A 9,108-nucleotide genomic window follows, 5' to 3' on the forward strand; every position below is an offset into this window, starting at 1 on the left:
ATTTATGATGCCCATTTATATTTGTACATGTGCATCTGTGCGTGTCCATGTCATTATGCATTATGTGCTGAGATCTGAGAGTTCTGTCACGGAACTGTGGGGGCATATGAGAGCATCATGGTGCCCAATGTGCTCCCCTTCAATGCCTTATAGTGTGGCAGTAGTTTAGTAGGACACGCCTGCACGCTGTCTGACTTTGTAAAGGGCTCATCAGGGTATGACATTATTGCTCAATATGCGCACGAGTAGCCTTTCTCTGCAGCACGTCTAGCCCCATATGGATTGGCCCACTGGCCTACTGTACACTGTTGCTAGGTAGAAATTGTTCATTGATATAAGAGACAGATTTAAAGCTGCTGTTTAAAAGGGATCTGCAAGAGTCTACACATGGATCATTGCAATGATCTTGTATCTTGGGGGGAACATGTCAGCATGCCTTCACTCGGCTTGTATATTTTGTTTCTGAAGGAAAGTCAGGTGGAAGAATAGAGGCCAGAGAGACACATTTAATGAATGTTAAAACAGCTTTTTTTTGTGGCAAAGAGCGTGACAATGAAGGTCTTTTGAATCATTAAAACATATTTCTAAGCAGCCACTCTGGATTTCACTGCAAGAACAAGAATTGCACATGCATTGCTGGTGCTGCTGCACGTGTGTGTGTGCCTTTAATTCCATGACCCACTTTTCACAGCTGGGGCTGGCTGGCAGAGAGTGCTAGTGCACGCTGCCTTGAATAATTGGGACTGCAAGGTGAATGTGAGGAGAATCGTTAAAGACAGGAGCTCCCTCCCTGCCAGTCAGCCTGCCCGGTTCAGTCAACTGGCTGCACACCAGCAAATCTCACAGCAGCACGGTGCTCACAAGTTGCTGTTGGTCACGGCGTTTTACGATATTAACGCTGATGTGAAAGGAAGACAGCTGTTTGACACAAACAGGGAAATTGTATGGATGTATGAAATTAAACGACACCAGCAGGAGGTGTCATTTCGGCGAGCTGTTGCCAGATTGTGTTTTCTGAGGAGTGCATTTCAAGTCGTACAACAGAATACAGTGCAGTATATCTCCTGCTGTAAAGACCCTCCTGTAGTCTTCCCATCCCCCTCTTACCATTTGCCATTCTCTCTGTTGATCATATAATTTCCTCTACCTTTCTTTCTTCTTCACTACGTTCCCCCTCCCCTTTCTTCTCTGTGGATTCGATAGTCTTTCATGCAAACATTTCACAAAGAAAAGAAGGGGAAAATATTACGAATATAAAAAGATAGATACCCAGGGCAGTGGAGCAAGAGATGGGAGATGGAGTGACACAATTCTCCACAGCTTGAAGATAGATCCCATCGTGTACCCACTGCTGTGGAACCTAACAGCACCATCAGAGAAATGCTGGTGCAGGGAGTAACGTCGCTGTAGCCTGTTCATTCATTCACATGACAGGCAATTCAGTCATACAGCATCATTTATTCCACCGAATGGGAGTACGAAAATGGGGGTTGATTTTTTCTTCTGTTGCCCTCATGACTCTCAATCATCCTTTGCACACTAGACCAGCATTCTGTGCAAAGAGGGCACAGCATGCAGGTTTCTCTTGTTGTCATTACCGTGATTAACTGATGCACAGTAACCCTGTTAAATGAAGAGGCTTAGATAGTGATGTCTCAATCTGAGTAACTTTTGGATGCTTACTGAATATTTTATTCTTCTTCAACAGTAAGTTCAACCAAATCTCTGAGAACAACCTCCTTTCTGCACTTTATAAATACTATATGACACACATGCATGTGTTCCACTTACACAGTCTGCATGTGTGTGCGTGGTAAATCCTGCAATGCATGTTATGGGAAAACTCTTTAATTTCATTACACCACGTCCATTCGACTTTCCACTCCAATAAAATGTTACAACTCTTGTTGTTTAAGAATAAAAAACGTGAGTGTGCACAGACACAGACTTTGTTTGAAATATTAATGTTGTGCATTGTGACTACTATTACTACTACTATGGCTCAAGGCAAATACAGAGAGCTGATTTGGCTGAATGAGTATGACCTGCTGTTGTACATGTGCACCAGTTTTACTAAGAATAGGTTCAAAATACATTAGCTGGTATAGATGAGATTAGTATAAAGAAAAAATAGTATCCACTGTATGTTAGGGAATGGCAGGAGAGTCATCATCCATTTTCTAACTGCTAAATGAAGATGCATCTTTGGTTGGAGGAAGCTGGAGTACCGAAAGGAAAACCCCCCAAGTGTAGCCAGCAAGAGGTTCGAACTCAAAACCATGCATCAATGCAACAGTGCTAATAACTGCACCACTGTAATGCGTACACAATATTTTTTAGAAGAAATACCAATGCAACAGTCTGAAATACTTAAAAAAGTACTGAAAAGTAGTTAAAATTCAATATATGCACGGAAGCATTATCAGTCAGACGTACTTAATGGATGAAGTTGAAGTTCTTGCAACCTTCCCATGCCTTATTTCTTGCTTTACACTTCCCACTTTGGCCTACAGGTCAAATGAGAAATTCATACAGCGTTTTGTTGGTTTGCCTTCTCGATCACATTTTTTCAGATTACAACAAGAACAGTTTTGTTGTGATTCAGTATTTTGCCCAAGTATATTAAAAAAAATAAACACAGTTTCCAAAGTGGCCAATTTGTATATCTGAGTATATTTTACATTTAAGGTTTACAGCTGTGTTAAACATGCAATATCTAAATATATCTAACATAGAAAAAGCGGTGTTAACTGTAACGAATGCTTTTGCGGGAAAGACATTTAAAAATAATCACCAGCCATTTTATTATATTCATCTTTTCGACTGCTCATTAACCCAAATATCTGATCAGCCCATCACATGGCAGCAACCAAATGCATTTAGATATGTTGACATGATCAATATGACCTGCTGAAGTTCAAATCAAGCTGTCAGAATGAGGAAGAAAGGTGATTTAAGAGACTTTCAATACGGCATGGTTGGTGATGCCAGAGAGGCTGGTCTGGGTATTTCAGAAACTGTTAATCTTTTGGGATTTTCCCACACATCCGTCTCAGAGAAAGGTCCAAAAAAGAGAAAACATCCAGTGAGCAGACGTTCTGAAGAAGCAGAAGTTGTGCCAGAGGTCAGAGTAACTGACCAGACTGCTTGGAGCTGATAGGAAGGCAACAGCAGCTCAAATAAGCACTCATTACAACCAAGGCATTCAGAAGAACATCTCGAACACTTTATTACAAGCAGAAATAGTTGCGTTAAAAATACTCTGATAAAACTTAAAATACTGAGTCAACACCTTTACTTGAGTAAAAAAAAAGTGCAGGATTTGAAATGTACTCATAGTATCAACGTAAAAAGCAGCTATTTGGACTATGTTTCTATGATGTAACTTAGCTAACTGAACATCACTGTCAATAAAATAATATTAAGAGTATACTTAATATAATTAACCGTAACTCTGAATGAATGTACATGACTTGACGTAGAACACAAGCAGAGAAACAGGGAATAAAACAATTTTAAAAAACACTCTGTTTGAGCTGTCTTATGAGTAATCGTTCCCTCCATTCAGGTTCAAATCAGTTTGATGTCTGTTATGTGAAATAACGCCTCTTGAATTCATTAAACCTAAAAAAATGAGCCTGTTTTGAAAATGAATGATGATTCTCAGTTTCTGCTGCAGCATGCATACTCAAATGACCTCCACAGTCACAGATATCGATTCACATCATGAATGTGCAGCTAACAAATCTGCAACAACTGTGTGATGCTATCAGGTCAATATGAACCAAAATCTGTGAGGAATGTGTCCACCACCATGTTGAATCTGTGCTATGAAGAATTAAGGCAGTTCTGGAGCTAAAAGGAAGTCAAACTTGCTACTTGCAATGACATTGTAAGTGTATACTCCTCTGTAGAATGATGAGAGTGAAAATGTTATTGTGCATTAATAATAACTTAGCAGACAGACTCTCATGATGTCTGACATAATTATGGAGACCATTTATGCTCATTTGTGCATCTTCTGCAATTCATAAGAACATATACCTAGATATTATCATCATGGAGGAGTATTATGAATATTTAATGATAAACACAGCTGTTATAAACACAGTATACACAATACTTCTGCGACTACCCAGGGGATTAACTCAAGGATTTAGATTTAATAGCACTATTTAGAAGCCATATGTCTGCTGGCCTGTTTGTGCATGAACTACTTGTTTTTTTAGGCTTGTTTTCTTTGTTGTGATTGGCCCTTTCATTCAGAGGGCTGGGATTGGTCAGCTGTAAAAGTTCTCATAAAAATATGAGAACACAACCCCCCGACCCCCCACCCGCCCCGTGAACGTGTGTGTGCGCGCACACTCAGGCAGGCCAAGTCTATTTAGACAACATGGGGGGAATCCTGGTGGGTGATCTGTCTATCCACAGGAGGGAGGACAGATCATTCTTCATGATACCATCTGTTTCTAGTGAATTATGTAGAGATAGAGACACATAAAGAGGTTATTTTCATTAAGCAAACCAGGTAGAATACATGCTTAGTGCATCATTACAAGTGCACAAATAACAGCAATAGCATTTAATCTGAAAGAGCAATATTAGGAAAAACAATCAAAGAAAAATATTTAATCAAAGGGAAAAAAAATAAGATTGACCCACATTTCCTCATAATTCAGACAGTGGCCAACAAACAACAGTATAGTTGTCCCACGGCAAGTTAAAGCAGCAGAGCTACTTAAACCTGCTAAACTTGTTTTGCAAGTGTCATAAATAGTTTATTACTATATAGAGATGGTCCTGTCTCTCTGCCCACTTCTACAAAAGTAATGAGAATAAAGTAAGAGTGACTGAAGAAAAAGCAGCGCCAGACACAAAGAGGCAGATGGTGACTTAAAAGTCACAAGAGCCAAAAGTGAAAAAAAAAAAAAAAGTCAAAGGTAACACTGATATCTGAGTAGAAGTAATTAACGGTTAATCATGTGCTTTCATGTCAGTTATAAAACTCCAGCAATGTCAAAGTATATTCCAAGAAAACATCAATTACACTGCTACAGTAATGTGCTTTGTTGCAAAGGTGTGCGTGACTTCACTATCCTCTACAAAGATCTGCAAAAGGCATGAGTTAAAAATCTAGGAGTGCAAGGAGTGCACACACACGCACACAGACACACACACACACACACACACACACACACACAGACATAGACACACACACTAATTTGTGCACCTGTAAAGGCTTCCCATAGCATACATGCCATGGTTCTGCCATGGTAAATATCTTACATTGTTACCATCTGGGTAACACGTTTTGAAAATATTATAGTAGAAACCAATAAAACATTATTAAATAGTGTAATTTGCTAAGGTTTGAGAAGTTTATACATTTAAAGATGCAAAACCTGTATGCATGTCGTGGTCCTTGTAATATGGGTTGGCTTTGTTGATCCCGTTTGTGTTTTGAGTGTAACAGCCCTCTCCCTTGGCCAGTTCCCGCTGTGTTTTTCCCCATGTGTCCCTGTGAGTTGTCTTGCAAGTTCCTGGTAGGCGGGGTTAATCAGTGCAACTGAAAGCACCTGACCAGTCTCCTTGAAGCATTTAAGAGCTGACTGTTTCAGCTCTTCTGCATTCAGGGAGACAATTCATTGTGTTATTTGTTCGGTTAGCTTTGGCCTGATTGTTTTAGATTTTATTCTATACAACATTAGGCATTCTTAGCATTAAATAACCCATCCAGATACTGATACACCAAGAACACTGGTTAGCAAACCTCATGGAGTACTACAGTTTTCTACTTTATTTGGTTAATAATTTTGTACGTTTTGGTCCAAGTGGTGTCTCTTTTATTATTTGTCATGACCCTCAGGCTGGACTCTGACACTAAGTTCTTCATTTCCTCATGCTAACTGTATTGCCCTGTCTCAGATTCAGGGTTTTTTTTTTTTTTGGTTACTTCCTGTTATTAATGTTAAAGTCCTTATTTCCCATGGAAGTGCATCAGTGCCTATGGAATTGGCAACTTGCACATCTGAAAGGGCGCTATGAAAGCTGCAAAGTATATGCAGGTCCAGACGATGTCTTTTTCAGGGAAGGCTTTGCATATAAGAACACGGCTTCACAGTAGAAGAGTCTGGCTGCTAAAATTACTTGCCTGCAATCATAAAATGAAAAATATGAAAAAGCAGAGCCAGGACTGCTGAGCAGGTAGGATCCTCTATCAGACAAGAATGGGACGTTATTCCTCCCTCAAAGGTCTAACAGCTGCTCTCCTTGGATCCTAGATGATTTTTGACTGTTGTTTAAGGAAGACGTGATGCTACACAGAAGAAAACATGAGACGTCCCAACTTTTTTGATGTGTTCCTGCCATCAAATTCAAAATGAGCCAATTCTTCTCTTAAAATAGTGCATTTTCTCAGTTTAAATATTTAATATGTTGTCTATGTTCTGTTGCAAATAAAATATGGATTTGTGAGATATTCAGTTTACTGCATTCTGTTTTTATTTACATTTTTAAAAAGTTCGTTAAGGTTTGTAAGAGCCTTTCCTGGGACAAAGACTGCTTTCTATAAACATTGTATAAGTCGATTCTCACTTAAGTAAAGAAATGTTTATACATTATGTATTATCTGTGTTAAACAGGTAAATACATGCCACATAAAGTAGTTGTTTCAAGCACAACCAAGGAGCTATATGACATCATAGCCCCTCTCTGTGATAATGGATTTCCTATCTGACACAACCAACAGGTTTCAAACAATAACCTTTGAAAAAAAAATCACAGCGGTGCTACAAACAAGAAAATAATTATGGGAGCTGTGTGAAAATTCACAGCTAAGCTATGAGTGTCCATTGCTAATCTGTTAAGTGTTTTGTAGGTTGTGATGTGTTACTATCCTCAACACAGGAGCATTTCTCTGCCAACTGGTTTGAAATAAACTTATGCAGCTTTTGCATTGTTTACCTCATAACATCCCAGATTCTCAGCACTTCGTAGAAGTGCAACACTGACTTCACCTGTACTCAGAACTGCAGTTACCAGTACCTCATTATTTAGTGACTCATTCGGTTTTTAATACAAATGGAAAAGTAGCACAGTGTTGTGGCATGATGACTAATTCAAAGGAGCTTGGGTTAAGTGAAGTTGTCCTTGTCACTATAAGTCAAACCGTTCTGTCAAATGTTGAACATTCAAGGTCCGTGTAAGGACTTGTGTGTGCTAGTTTCACCGGGTTACACAGTTTTAATTAGGCAAAGTCAATTTTGAAACTTGAACAAAAGCAGTAGATGACGTGTTTTTCAGATTTTATGTTGACTGTCGCTTATGTGGCAGAAAATAAAGAAATATCAAAAACCATGGGTCTTTATGGGTCTTCTGTTTGTTCTGGATTGTTGATTCTTCCGCTTAAATCAAACTTATTAATCAAGAAAGTGATCTGACTCCCACCCTGATGTTACTGGCTCTATATCCACACACAAACACATAGGACGACAAATGAATCAAAATGGCAGGCAAAAGCTTGTCCCCTGCATTAATCGGTTCCTCGATCTACTTATTTCCCAGCAGCCACCCTTAGCTGATTACAGCCGTGGATGAAGCGCCATGAGAATTAATCAACAGAGGATCAGCATCTCTAAGTGTGAACGTCTAGAATGAACCAGTCGCTTCAAATCTTGTCCACATTTAGGTCACGCAGACATACATACCCAATCCTTTATGTCCCCCGCTCTTTAGGGAAGTGGCATGCATGTGAATGAGCAATCAGAGTCATTTTTCTATGTAGGGAGAATCTGATGGTTAAACAATTTGAGGTGCTTTTGTCATACACGTGTGAACACAGTCAAACACACATGACCCTGAACACCACCCATCCCATACTGGCTTTTCAGGGCTCTGAGAAAAGCAGGACACAAGCTAAATAATTCAGACATCATGACTTAAACAGTAATTTAAGAGATGCATGTGGTGCCTTTGTGTGGTAGACTGAAAACAAAAACAGGCTGTTGAGCGTCTTGGGTCAAACCTTTTGGATAAATATAGCTACCAGATAGCTGGAAAGAATGATGCTGCAGCTCTCACCCTCACAAACACCACAGAAGGGGCCAGAAGTGTGTATTTATATGTCTGTCTGTCAGTATGTGATTATACCTATAGGCTAATGTGCCCCCCCAGCCGCGCCCCCTCCACATCTCCTCCAACAGAGAAACTGCCAAACAGCTGGTTGCCATGGTTGCTGTTTTCTGCGCACCAATCAGCAGGCACTTTACTGAGGGTCCAGAGAGGGGGCTAAGCCGGCACAGTCTGTTAAATAGCAGCGATATGAGCAGAGACTGGCATGGATTCAGCCAGGAACAGAAAAGCCATCCTCAAATAGAGCGGGGCTGGTTAGAAGTGTTTTATTCATGTTGTGATTATGAAATGAGTCTGCCTTTGCATTTTGTTGTTAAATTTTTTTAATGACTCAAACAAAATGTGGCTTAATTGAAAAATATCTACTAATGTTCAGGTATAATTATCCAGACATAAAATTGCAGTTAGTTTGTCCATGTGATTTATAGTAATTATTTATTGATATATCAGTAAAACCTAACGAGAGAGCTCTAAACGCATACAAAAGCACAGAATTTTAATGAATCAAATATTTGTAATGTAAGACGAGGCCTCCCTCTGCTGGCAGTGCCGTATATTTGTTGTGCACTCAAGAAGAAAACACTGGATTTGTGTTTTGCCAGTTTAAAAGGCATAGCTGTTTCCAGATGTGTGATACATAAAACTGTTTGTAATGAAAATAATGCGACTTTTATTTATTTTCTTAACCTCAAAGACTAAATCAGGCTGTAACAAAAATAAGGTAAATAAACCCACATTCAAAATGCAGGAAGCCAGAATCTTCAGCTATTAAATCATTTTTGTCATATCTTTCATTTCTTTATGTTCTACAACGTAGAAAAGCGACCAAAAAGCCTCATTTCATTATTTTTTTCTCCATACCAACTCTTAATATGGTGTCTTCTGATTAGTCAGATGACTGATTAGACATGTGAAAAGTATTATGGTGTAAGTTTGACTGAAAACATAAATTCTACGTTGACCAGCTATGACAGGTCT

The sequence above is a fragment of the Perissodus microlepis genome, chromosome 15 (assembly GCF_051167445.1).
Source record: "Perissodus microlepis isolate ML-2025 ecotype Zambia chromosome 15, ASM5116744v1, whole genome shotgun sequence".
Classification (NCBI taxonomy): domain Eukaryota; kingdom Metazoa; phylum Chordata; class Actinopteri; order Cichliformes; family Cichlidae; genus Perissodus; species Perissodus microlepis.